The sequence below is a fragment of the Schistocerca gregaria genome, chromosome 4, assembly GCF_023897955.1.
Source record: "Schistocerca gregaria isolate iqSchGreg1 chromosome 4, iqSchGreg1.2, whole genome shotgun sequence".
NCBI classification, from domain to species: Eukaryota; Metazoa; Arthropoda; class Insecta; order Orthoptera; family Acrididae; genus Schistocerca; species Schistocerca gregaria.
This window is the reverse complement of record NC_064923.1, coordinates 283,995,315-284,009,304: the sequence shown is the minus strand read 5'-3', so window position 1 is coordinate 284,009,304 and position 13,990 is coordinate 283,995,315. Positions and strand designations below refer to the sequence as shown.

The 13,990-nt window shown below is 40.5% G+C and overlaps 1 long non-coding RNA gene and 1 other non-coding gene across 2 annotated transcripts in view; both read left to right on the top strand.

Annotated features, from left to right (window-relative positions):
* The first annotated feature begins 374 nt into the window (after positions 1 to 374).
* Positions 375 to 13,990, top strand: part of LOC126266921 (uncharacterized) — a 40,137-nt gene continuing 26,521 nt past the window's right edge. The window contains exon 1 of the long non-coding RNA XR_007548945.1: positions 375 to 500. This is a non-coding gene — a long non-coding RNA (uncharacterized LOC126266921). The remainder of the gene's footprint in view (positions 501 to 13,990) is intronic.
* On the top strand, positions 9,205 to 9,277 carry Trnaa-cgc (transfer RNA alanine (anticodon CGC)). Its single transcript has one exon. It is a non-coding gene; the product is annotated as a tRNA-Ala (tRNA).

Here is a 13,990-nt window from a genome sequence, read left to right as displayed (position 1 = left end):
AAGAAATTAAGCGATGAACACTCCCTCAGACATCTCGAAGAATTTCACAAAAATGCGTATAAAGCGAGGGCAGGCGAAGTTACCCGGCCCCCGCGCCCAACCCTAGGACATAATCGCAAACAGACTCGCACACTGCCTCGTCAAAACGAGGCAGACATTTTAATTCAGTATGCTTTTTTCGTGAAACCTCATTTCACGGCGAAACTAACCCCCCACGCTTTCGTAACCGACTCAGATCCTGCATACCCTCCTGTCCCACAATCAGTTAAATGCGTCTGTCTCTAAATCTAGTGTATTAGGCCATCACTGCTTAGTTTACCAACGGCTAAGTGCTTTGTTGCGTAAGCACGATACGTTTTGTCTTTGATATCTAAATTCTGTATAGCACATGGAATCAGCAGTCTGCATCAAGCGACGCTGCATTACACTCTTTTTCGGATAAGCTAATCTAAATTTTTTGTTGGACCTTCTCAGAACTAACAGCCGTTAAACATGCCCGGGTAAGAAAACATTTTACCAAACTGTACCGTAGCTTATTTTTTGTTGTTTAGCTAATTTGAGCTCCATTAATTTATCTGTATTCGAATCATGCTTTCAGTGGCTAGGTTCATTTATGTGTGACTAATATGAAGTGCAGTGACATTCTACCCTCTCTCTCCTCAAGTTTTCGGTCAAAAGATCGGAAGACGTCCGCAACCGATTACAAGACATGATATGTATGATACTGAAATGTAGACAAGTTATTATCTACAATCATAATTCATAGAACTTGCTGTATTGTGGGCTAAAAATGATTTTTTGGGAAAAATATGCGAAATACGGGATAGCGGTTGGCAACGGTAGTATTATACAACACGGCAGAACCAATTTTGCGTTATAGACGTCACCATGGCGTTACCTCGGCGGCAAATTCAAAAATAACATCGTATACATCGGATTGTGTAAGTAAATTAAAAAAACTAACCTACCCACCGCTTCGGAAGTTTCAACATATTCCGATAGAAGCAGCAAAAGTGTGTGATAATGATGATAGGAAATCATTGCTGTTCGTTTTGTGTGTTTGAAAATCTTGATTTGCGAAAGTAATTGCTGCTGGTTTTACTCAACAGCAGTTTTAGCTGTGCTGCTAGGTGCCGACCTATTGCCTCTCAAATCGCGACATAACCGGTACGCCATGCGCCAATTAAAGTCACACTGCAAATTACAGATTTTGCATTTTTTCCACAAAATATTTTTCGAAATAGGTGGCGTATCTGTGACGATTCGAAACTAGTTCGCGCATTATCTCGAAGAGACGCTTGCTTAAAGTTGCCACTTTTCATAAAGTTAGGACGATACTGACTAAAAGGTTCCACACGAGGGCTTAGGATATCGCCAGCGATAACGCCTGCAAACGTTCGCTCTCTCCGAGCCCGCCACGCACGAAGGATATACAAAGCAATTCCAACCAGCACTGCGAAAGCCACTGTGTCGGGAAGTTCTGGTATAGAAATTGAACTATGTTTGGCAGAGTGTCAGTTTATCTCCGTACGTCCATTAATACTTTCAAAAAATCAATAAAGAAATAGAAATAGCAGTTTATTAAACTTTAGTTCATACGCTTTTCTTGGGAAGTGTAACCTAATTTACAGAATACACTACTTTTTCATTGAAGCAAAGATAGTTGTGTGACTCTTTCTAGAATGCTAATACAACTAGGTTTCATTCATTAGTATTCAGTTCCTTGTCATTCATTGGTCTTATAGTTTCTCGTTTTGATTCGTCAGTCTTATAGTTTCCCGATGTGTATACAAAATTGTTATCATTGGCAGCGCCACTGATTTCCGTCACTTATTGTACTGATTGCTTGAGGGAGAGTAAGACTATATGAAATAACAAGGGATTTCAATATAGCTGTATTAAGACTATATGAAATTACAGGGGACTTCAATACAGCTGTATAATAGGTTTGCACTAAACTCTTCAATTAAACTGATCACTTAATGTTAATGCTAGGTCATTCTGTTTAGAAGTTGAAAATTTAAATAATGTGTGTTGCTGCTTCATAAGTAACTCAAAATCACCGGATGGACCCAGTAGTAGGGATGGCGGTTATCGCTAAACAAACTGCATCGGATTTTTCCCAAGCCATTTTAACCTGATTCTTAAAACACTTCAAAATAACCGGTTTCTGAAATAATCGATTTTCGGTTTCTTATTCGTATTGTTTCCTGTGATAAACGTAGAAATCGAACAAAGATTGAAAAATTTAGGCAGTTTCAAGATACATAGTCAAAATATTAAATTAAATAAGCAAATAAAAGAAAACTTAGTCCGTCAACCGTTCGCTACTTTTGTCGAAAAGTGTTAACTAGCTAAATGTTACAAAAAATCACCAGTGTTTTCCTACTGAGTCTAATTTTTCGAACCTCCGCTCAAAAATCATGTTGTAATCGAGGATAACACTACTATTTGAGCATTACGACTAGTCAGTGCTAAAAGGTGAGAACAGAGGCTGAAGAATCCTATTTTTCGTGTTAATTTGTCCGTTTTCATAGGCTACAAGCAGATAAAGGCACATTATGTAGTCACAGGCGGCAGATCAGCTATTTTCTATTTTTATTGTATACATGAATAACTTATAAGGTTTTTAATTTGTTACTGTTGCCACAATTTCCTTCTCTTCTTAACAAAAGGGCACAAACTGCAAACAAATCTTTAATATTTTAAAGCAAATGAAGCGCTGCATTTCATTGCTTAGTTGCTTCGTAAAAATATTTTCAGACTACAGTTGATGCCGTTCTGCAATACAACGATGTCCAACGACAGCCAGAAACTGCCCGTATAGATCACGTGTCGGCTGGTCTTGTACCCTGCACTTACATGCGTTCCTGAAGCCACGACACGTGGCAACAGGAACATTACGTATTGTCTCAGCAATGCTGTACCAATTCAGTGCCATGTGTTTTTGGCTCGTTTCTGTCAGCATTATTATTAAAGCAGCACTGATAGCTTTTCCCATTTTCTATGCTGTACCAATTCAGTGCCATGTGTTTTTGGCTCATTTCTGTCAGCATTATTATTAAAGCAGCACTCATAGCTTTTCCCATTTTCTATAACAACACAATATTTCAAACCAATGCAGCTTTTATCACATAAAAATTATTTAAAAACGAAAAATTTTAGTAGTGCCCCATGGCTAATTGATACTTAGGTTTTTTACTCTGTTATTAGCAAATAAGAAAAAAAACACCTGTTATCACAGAGCCCAAACAAATACCGAAAAATACCGGTTATTCAGAATTAAAATACCGGAATCGCAATCGCTTTTAACCTGTCGGTTTTTCCCATCCCTACTCAGTATCCGTGATTACTAGTGTGAACTTCCCATGAATTCTACGTTCACACCAGAAGCTTCAGCTTGCTGCTCATTGCAACTTTGAGAGTGTCAGTGGTTTTTAATCCTTATATAAACGCCAAATCCGGTCTCAACTTCACTTCTCAGAGTGGTTCGTGCTCCCTGAACAATTATAAATTCTTTTGTGAAGTTCTTCGTTGGCAATGCGAAAAGAAACAGAACTTCACAGACACGTTTACTAACTAGACTAACGAATCACAGCCAGGTATCCATAGTGTCACAAGTCGCATACGATTCTCGAGATTGCACGGTGGACAAAAAAAAAAAAAAAAAAAAAAAAAAAAAAAAAACGTATGGCATTGATGGCCAGAATTCCCCATCCAGGGAAGTTCGCACGCCGAGCTACACGTATTTTCAATTACGCCACATTGTTTTTGCGAGTCGATGATAATGAAACGATGAGGACAGCACAACTCTGTCACCGAGTGGAGAAAATCTTCGACCAGCCCGGGAAACGAACCCAGGCCCGTTGCATGGCAGTCAGACGCACTAACTTTTTTATGATCTCATTTTTTTGTTCGTCTTTGTTCGACGCATTTGTTCGGGCGGACGTTCCAGAACGCCCGCCCATGTTCATTGTTGATCCTCTCACTATTTTTTTTTTTTTTAACACAGGGCAGCTAACCCTCTGACCGAACAGGGCAGCTAACCCTTTGACCGAACACGATGCCGGCGACCGTTCAGGTAGAGGGCCGGATACACTGTCTGCTAATTCCGAGCGACCGATCGCTGCGATGAATATGACTGTGATCTGCGAACAGATTGCTCGACCAGGCGACAGATCGTATGAAGGGCCCTTTATTATAGATTTAAGTCTGACAGTGAGTGGCAGTTTTATTAGTGGAATTACCTTATGCTTTACGGTCTGAAGTAAAATAGCACAGCACTGCACTGCTTACTGAGAATCTTTATAACTTAACAGTTTGGTTTTATGAATAGTTACGTATCTATCTTGTCTCGAAAGCTTCTAAGTAACTGAATAAAAATGTAGCCTCTGACGCTCCCTTGTGGCTTAACTTAGATCTTTAATAGAATCGTCAACATCAAGTGTTGACTATGAACTGTATGTTGGTCAATATTCGTTTTGGATACTGAAAAGTTAATCGGTAGTACAATTCTGCCTATACGAACAGCTGCAACGGTATTTTGAATATGTTCTTAACAATATGATTCCAATGATTATACTGCTGCTATTATCATTTACTCTGTGAGGAAAAAATTGAATAACGGGCAAAAAATTGAATAACAGGCAAAACAGCCAACGACTGCGAGCGCGATCGTTGCTCTTAATATTTTGGCAAAATGATCTAAATTATTTGTGAAATGACCTCAGTTTTCAAACAAAATGCCGTCAAAATTCCACGACGAGGCTCTACGCCAGACGGCAGCCTACAGGAGAGCTGACATCAGGGCGGAGTTTGGAGGTATGGTGCCCTGGTAAGCTGACCATCTCATATACAATGAAACTGTAACTCAAAGTTTTCTATATAGTTTTTGGCCGGTCACAAGTTATTCGCCGCAAAATGTACAAGAAAGCAATAAATACCTATAGCATTTGTTTGTCTGTTCACGTTAGAAATGTATTTCATGAGTGAATGAAGAGAACTGTTGGAGATTTATTGACGTCTGTTGTAAAATTTCTATTTGGTTTACCACTAAAGGGAACGAAGGATCACAAGTGAGTCGTGATGTGGCTAGCCATTGGGCGCCAAGTCTGTAGAGGACTCAGAAGTAAGACCTCATGTGTCATAATCACCCTAGCTATACGAACGCATTTTTAATAACGCGCCTTACCAAGCCGGGGGTGCGGGGTGGGGGGTGCCAACTCTAAAAGAAGTTAAAAAAACAAAAAAACCAATTTCGTTAATTGTTATTGGTTTATATTAACAAAGCAGCGGGTAATTTATTACAAACACAATTTTTTTTAAAAATGCAGGTTTAGTCAACTGTTGTTGAAAATTGTCTACAGCGTAATTTCTAAAGAGACAGTAATTTGTAAGTAAGGTCTTGAACCTGAAAATATTGCGGAAAGTGTTACCTACTCCTGAGACATATTTTTCGCTTGAAAAAAGGCGTATTTGTGCCATCAGCTGTACAACTGTATATTTATTCTCTGTAGGTTTCGATTATTACAGTCATCTTCAAAGGAGAAACACCGTATAAAACGATGTATCAAATATACATTTTCGTCGTAGATGAGCCTCCAAATGTAGAACATATAACTGTCGTAACAGACTCTTCAGACTGGGTGATAACTACAACTGCACTACTGTAATGGTACCAAGGCACAGCACGTTTATATGGACTGTGTTAAGACGGACTATTATGACAGTTATAAGTGTTCTATATTCGGTTGGTTCATATATGACGAAATTGTATGTTTTGCTCCTGTGAAGATGACTGTTAATAATCGAAACCGGCAGAGACTAAACATACAGTTGTACAGCTGAAGGCACAAATATGCTTTTCTCATACTACCTAACAACTGCAGACATTCACCTTCGATAAACTCTCATTTCATTTCTGGGTTAAGTTTCACTGAAAAATTGCAACATTGATAGAACCTGGTAGAAAAACTGATTACAAAGAATAATTTTTTTCAAAATTTTAAAAACTAAGTGATTGTGCATGAAGTACTTCCCTCTCCCCTCTGGTATTGCAAGGGTTAGTGGCGAAAACTGACATGGGTGAAAGTACATTCCATTTGAGAAAAAAAAAGTTCTAAAATGCAGGTCCGCAAATAGGACTGCCCGGACAAATATATGCGAGTCCGACCTGTCAGGCTTTTGTTGGGCTTTGTAGCGGTGAAGTAATGCTCCGCAAAATGGTTACTAAGAAAAATAGCTTTGTTGATAAAGTGGGTTCAGATCAGAAATATTTAATACTAGAGATTGTCGTTCCTTTCTGAGTCTAATTGAAATCACGAAAGTTTTTGAATATCTCTACGTTTTCCGATCCAGAGAAATAGATAACCGTTTATTTTGTTTAACGAAGAATTTTTGCTTTGTTAAGACGTAAGATCATTTCAGGAAGAAGACAGCACTTAAAAAGACTGAACGTTTAGTTGCTATGATACACAGGGTCATTTTTTCCAGTGTGCACAAAGTCTAGGGCCCGATCGAAGAGAGGATACGAAACAAAAAGGTCTAATGAACTTATGTCCGGAAATGCACGGATTCCACGCTAGAGACCATTTATTCAACCAGAGACTGCGGTCTAATACGTGCCGTTCGGTGCAGCCACAGTTAACATTATGCATGGTTTCCTCCTAAAGAGTGGTATTGTTCCTCATTCGTCATGCCCTAGCGCCCTCTCCTGCCATAGTAATTGGTAATGTTGTGTCCGATTCACTTCTCTTGCTGACTCACCTTGTAGTGGATGCGATACAGCGTTGTACACAATGGTTCCGTATTCGAATTGAGAGCTTACTGACATGGTGTTTATCTACGGAAAGGCAAATGGTTCAAATGGCTCTGAGCACTATGGGACTTAACTGCTGTGGTCATCAGTCCCCTAGAACTTAGAACTACTTAAACCTAACTAACCTAAGGACATCACACACATCCATGCCCAATGCAGGATTCGAACCTGCGGCCGTAGTGGCCACGCGGTCCAGACTGTAGCGCCTAGAACCGCTGTGAAAGGCAAATGACAACGGGCAGAGGGCAGGAGACCTATCCCCGCCGGAAACAACCACAGCAATCAATGTCTGCAACAGTGTTTCGCCATTTCTATGAGAAAATCATGAAGGGCGTACCCGAAATGTTCGAACACCAGACTTAGAGAAAAATGTGATTAACACTGTGGAAGGTAACTACAGTGTCAGTACCAGGCAGTTAGCCTGCCAGTACAGGGTACGCCAAACGACCGTGTGGAAAATTCTTTATAATAATTGTTACTACCTTTATCACTTACAGCTATGCAGGGCTTACTAGCGACAGACTTTCACCATCGGGAGCAGTTTTGTGACTACTTTCTTCTCCAGCCAACCACGATTCCGGGATTTGTGTCATCCATGCTATCAGAGATGAGGCCACCATTACGCGGAGTGGTATTTTCAACTTTCATAACAGTTACCTGTGGGGACAGAACCCCCATCATCAGCGTCGAAGCAGCCGGAATATGTGGGCCGGTATAATTGGCGACCGTATTTTGGGTCCAGACTTCCTTCCACGTCGTCTAACAGGCAGGAACTATCGGCGTTTCATGTCAGTGACTTTGCCTCCCCTGCTGGAAGAAGTGCCATTGATGATTCGAAGGGTTATGTGGCTGCTAAATGAAAGTGCTCCAGCCCATCCCATGCGTCCGGAGGCATCTCAATCGGGTTGTCCCTGATCGGTGGATCGGACGAGGGGGTCCAGTTATATGGCCTGCTCGTTCACCAGACCTTAACCCGTGCGATTTCTGGTTATGGGGCCGTCTCAGATGTATTGTGTATGCAGAGCCCATTCCAGATGTGGAGACACTGGAGCAGCATATTCATGCTGCCTTTGACACTGTCCGGATACAGGCTGGAGGATGTGAACGTGTGAGGCAAATATGCTACGGGCGCGTATCCGCATGCGTTGTGGCACATGTACACCATTTTCAACACATACTGTAACTGTGGCTGCATGGTATAGCACGCATTAGATCGCAGTCTCTGTAACAGTGTATGACTGAATAAATGGCCTAATGTTATCAAAAGGAAAGTTGCTATTCACCATACAGTGGAGATGCTGAGTCGCAGATAGGCACAAGAAAAAGACTTACACACTGCAGTGATTGTGTGTGTGTGTGTGTGTGTGTGTGTGTGTGTGTGTGTGTGTGTGTGTGTTTGTGTGTGTGTATCTGTCATCTATTGTTGACGAAGGCCTCGTTAGCCGAAACATTATTTGTGACAGTCTTTTTGTTGTGCCTATCTGAGACTCAGCTATATGGTGAGTAGCAACTTTTCATAATATTGTTACATTCCATCCTGGATTTTCCATTGTTTGAATAAATGGTCTCTAGCATGGAAACCGTGCATTTCCGGACATAAGTTCATTAACCTTTTTCGTTCATACTCTCTCATAGCTAATCCCTCGACTTTAGACACGGTGGAAAAAATCACCCTGTACATCTCAGTGTAAGGTTGTTTGCTGATTTATTTTAGCTTAAGCAGGTTTAAGGTTGATCTCGAAAAAAGTGACTAGGCCCTATAGATTATTAATAAACGATTGGAAATACCCAACCTACTACCGACTATTTCTATTTATAATGGGTAGTCCAGATCTGATTTCCCTTGTTTTTTCGTGGTGATCGTTCCTCCCTATGTACGTCGGTGTCAACAAAATATTTTCTCATTCGGAGGAGAAGGTTGGTGATTGGAATTTCGTGAAAAGATTCCGTCGCAGCGAAAAACGCCTTTCTTTTAATGATTCCCAGCCCAAATCCTGTATCATTTCTGTGACACTCTCTCTCATATTTCACGATAATACAAAACGTGCTGCCTTTCTTTGAACTTTTTCGATGTACTCCATCAGTCCTACCTGGTAAGGATCCCACACTGCGGAGCAGTATTCTAAAAGAGGACGGACAAGCGTAGTGTAGGCAGTCTCCTTAGTAGGTGTGTTACATTTTCTAAGTGTCCTGCCAATAAAACGCAGTCTTTGGTTAGCCTTTCCCACAACATTTTCTGTCTGTTCCTTCCAATTTAAGTTGTTCATAATTGTAATACCTAGGTATTTAGTTGAATATGCGGCTTTCAGATTAGACTGATTTGTCGTGTAACCAAAATTTAACGAATTCCTTTTAGCACTCACGTGAATGACCTCCCACTTTTACCGAGCGAGGTGGTGCAGTGGTTAGCACACTGGACTCGCATTCGGGAGGACGACGGTTCAATCCCGTCTCCAGCCATCCTGATTTAGGTTTTCCGTGATTTCCCTAAATCGTTTCAGGCAAATGCCGGGATGGTTCCTTTGAAAGGGCACAGCCGATTTCCTTCCCAGTCCTTCCCAAACCCGAGCTTGCGCTCCGTCTCTAATGACCTCGTTGTCGACGGGACGTTAAACACTAACCACCACCACCACCTCACACTTGTCGTTATTTAGGGCAAATTGCCACTTTTAGCACCAGTCAGATATATTTTCTAAATCGTTTTGCAGTTTGTTTTGATCTCCTGGTGATTTTATTAGTCGATAAACGACAGCGTCATCTGCAAACAACCGAAGACGGCTGCTCAGATTGTCTCCAAAATCGTTTATATAGATAAGGAACAGCAAAGGGCTTATAACACTACCTTGGGGAACGCGACAAATCACTTCTGTTTTACTCGATGACTTTCCGTCAATTACTGTGACCTCTCTGACAGGAAATAACAAATCCAGTCACATAACTGAGACGATACTCCATAAGCACGCAATTTCACTACAAGCTTGTGTGGTACAGTGTCAAAAGCCTTCCGGAAATCCGGAAATACCGAATCGATCTGGAATCCCTTGTCAATAGCACTCAACACTTCATGTGAATAAAGAGCTAGTTGTGTTTCACAGGAACGATGCCTTCTTAACTCATGTTGACTGTGTGTCAATAGACCGTTTTCTTCGAGGTAATTCATAATGTTCGAACACACATGTTCTAGAATCCTGCTGCATAACGACGTTAACAATATGGGCCTGTAATTTAGTGAATTTCTCCTACTACCTTTCTTGATTATTGGTGTGACCTGTGCAACTTTCCTGTCTTTGTGTACGGATCTTTCGGCGAGCGAACGGTTGTATATGATTGTTAAGTATGGGGCTACTTCATCAGCATACTCCGAAAGGAACCTAATTGGTATACAGTCTGGACCAGAAGACTTGCTTTTATTAAGTGATTTAAGTTGCTTCACTAATCAGAGGATATTTACTTGTACGTTACTCATGTTGGCAGCTGTTCTCGATTAGAGTTCTGGAATATTTACTTCGTCTTCTTTTGTGAAGGCATTTCGGAAGGCTGTGTTTAGTAACTCTGCTTTGGCAGCACTGTCTTCGATAGTATCTCCATTGCTATCGCGCAGAGAAGCCATTGATTGTTTCTTGCCGCTAACATACCGGATGATTCCCCATTAATCGGGACGTACGGCAACGTCCTTTGCAACAATATTGAGTCAATCTTTTCTTTAATGTACAGAAAATACTCCTTTACCTCTCGACCCCAATTCCATTTTTTTTTTTAATTTGTGTTTGCTTTCCTCTATCGCATCTTCTTCGGTCATTGTTCTATGAGCATTTCAGCCTGTGTTGAGCTTCATATGAATTAGTGATGTATCCAAACTGCTGCGTGATATAATTGTTTCAGGAACCATTTTCTTCGGATACAGTTTTTATTTTTTTCGAAATACATTGCAAAAAGATAATATGGGCCAACGTCGCACATTTCTTGGAACATAGTATGAAGCAGTCAGCTACTCCGTAGTGTAGACTACACCTTCGATGCCATTATAAAATCTAAATAGCTTCTATTTGTCTCTTGTGTCAGCATGTACTGGAATATTTTCATGCACGATTGATGTCCGGATCACAAACTTCCCTTTTTTTTAGTAACATAGAAAACTACAGTACGACCTTACTTGAAGACAAAAAGTGATTTGTGGACCGATGCTTATTTTTCTTTCATCACGAAAGAAAGATTTTTCTTCCTCACTCTTCCATTAAGCCGGTACTGGTAAACTGGTAGTCTGCTGTAACACATCGACCTGACTGATAAACAGTTTCACACAGTCACGGAACAATATACGAAGATTTGTTGCTTACGTGGTATAATCCTTCTTGGTTTTAATACAGCCTATATTTCCAAGCTACACAAATAAAACACCTGGGAATCTACAGGAGCTGCTACATTTGTTTGGTCTGCAGAGCAGACAGTGGCGATAATTACACCTTCTACGGAATCCTGCCAGTTGCTAATCTAATACAAATTTTCTCCGACAGCATATAACTTCTGACAGTTCCGTACAAATACACATATATTTCCCGCATCGCTGTTGTCTAATTGTCTCTTTTTATAACTGATCACAGGATCGAATCTAAGGCACGGTTCTCTCACGCTGGTACTTATTTGTAACTGAACTATAAGGGCAAAATTCACCTATGAGGCAATTCCAAAGGCGTTTTCGCTGCACTTGCAGGTCCAGTTAACTTTCGAATCATATTGTTGGCCCAGAAACGTACTTTGTGATAATGGAACTTTATTTCATCTTGTCTCGCTGTTCCTTCTGGTAAAGTAATAAACGTTCTAAATAAGTATTTCCTCGTCATCTTCATTGTCGCCCTTCTCTGTTTCTGAATCTTCCTGCCGAACTTTAACTTCGGCACACAATCTGTGTACACTTCGTCTTTAGAAACCTCTGGAACTTGATTATTATCCTCTTCAAGCAACTTGTGGACTACTTCAACTCTTTCTCGTCTTACTGTAACCCCTCACAATCAAGTATGTCCCACCTAAAATTACACAATTTCTGCAAAAGAATGCAATCAGATGCGGTTTCCCCTACTAGTCTGTTATGGCCGTTTGAATGTCGAGCGTAAACTGTAATTCTTGGATACGTTGTTCAGTGATCTACCCGACTTCAAAAAAATGATTGCCTTTTTTTACAGTTTCTTCAGACCATTTAGCCCTCTCTGGTTTTCTTTTATCTTGTTTCCGCCATCTAGAATTAAAGACAAGATCTTACTTAAATGTAAACCCCTTTTTTTATGAAGTTACGAGCATGGAGAAAATCGACGCCCTATCGGCATTGCCGCATATTCACCTGTCGACGCCCCACTCAGCTATTTTGGCGAATACCACACTATATTGACTTTGCTATGCTCGATAAGTTAAAAGACCCATGCTAAAAGACGCCCTACAAGACATTCTACCTACCTACATTCTAGTTATTACAGTTAAAAAAATTACTGAAGCTCTTGCCTCGGATAATTTTTGAGTTTCTCTCACGCTACGGTTTTATCGATTGCCTAACTAACATTTCTTTATAAACTTCCCAAGTTTGAACATTTGGGGTATATATTATATTACATTTTCTCATATTTTATTTGCGTCCTTGCTCCCGTTAACTCTTTGAAATTTGACTTTAATATCGAGCATTAATATTATACTCAGTAACAAAGGCGCCCATATGATAGTTTTTAGGGGTGGCCTATACCTGGGGATACGGAGTATTTTTAATATTTTGGAAGACAAATGAGGACTTGTAAGTAGCCATAAAAAGTTCGTTCCGATCCTGTTAAGACTGCATAATGTTGACTTTTAGCCGGCCGAGGTGTCCGAGCGGTTCTAGGCGCTACAGTCTGGAACCGTGCGACCGCTACGGTCGCAGGTTCGAATCCTGCCTCGGGCATTGATGTGAGCGGCGTCCTTAGGTTAGTTAGGTTTAAGTAGGTCAAAGTTCTAGGGGACTGATGACCTTAGAAATTAAGCCCAATAGTGCTCAGAGCCATTTGAACTATTTGTTGACTTTTAAATAGTTTTCTTGAATGGAAAACACCTTACTACAGTATTTTTTCTTTCCCGCTCCGTAATCTTCTGTCTTGTGATAACTGATTTCTCAAGCAATTGTGATATGACTTACTGTGTGATGAAGGTCAGAATCAAATTCAACGTCGTCTCTTGTTACACCCTCTTTCTACATAATGGCTGCTGATGTCATTTTTCTAACTACGCCATAGTATAGACATAATTATTACCATGTCGATAGCGACGATTGTCAACTAAAAGAACTGTAGCATAAAAATGATTTTACTTGCAAGCTTTACCTGAGGGCAGACTATATAATTAATAACAGTTCATCTACTTTGGCTCGCAAGAGCTACTTAACGTTGACATTAAAAGAATATAACACGAAAAGCAAGATTGTTCTCAACTGTTTTGTAATTACGATTTCTTTTATGTAACCTTACTTTTTTTTTAATACGGACATAATATACAGAAGGGTCGTGATCCTTAGGGTGTGGTAGATAATGCCTTGAGGATTTAAGAGTTAAGTGGAAATTTGTGGTAAGGTCTTATGAGACCAAACTGCTGAGGTCATCGGTCCCTAAGCTTACACACTACTTAATCTAACTTAAACTAACTTACGCTAAGAACAACACACACACCCATGCCCGAGGGAGGACTCGAACCTCCGACGGGGGGAGGCGCACAGACAGTGACAATGCGCCTCAAACCGTGCGGCTAAGAGTCAGGTGACTTTGTGGCTTATTGTCTTAATTTTCTTGTACAATGTCATTAAAAACAAGTATAATTTTTATCCATTTAATGTAAAAAATCAAATACCACTTACATCACCAAAACGATTGTTTAATTTATGGATTTCAGAAAAAAAATACAACGGTCATTTAATAAGTCGTGGCAACTATGGTATATCGCGCGAGCTTGTGGCATCCCCGTAATCGCCGTAAATTTCAGGTTCATTCAAATGAAACCTGGTCAGTGCGTTTACCTTTGCCTTACACGTAAGGTGGCACCATGTAATTGCGAGTATGGTGGCGCTATCTATTGCTAGAGAGACTGACGTGCGCACCATGTGATGTTTCATAGCGCCAGTGTGGTTTCACGCGGAAGAGAAGGTGGGCACACAAGTTGTCGTCC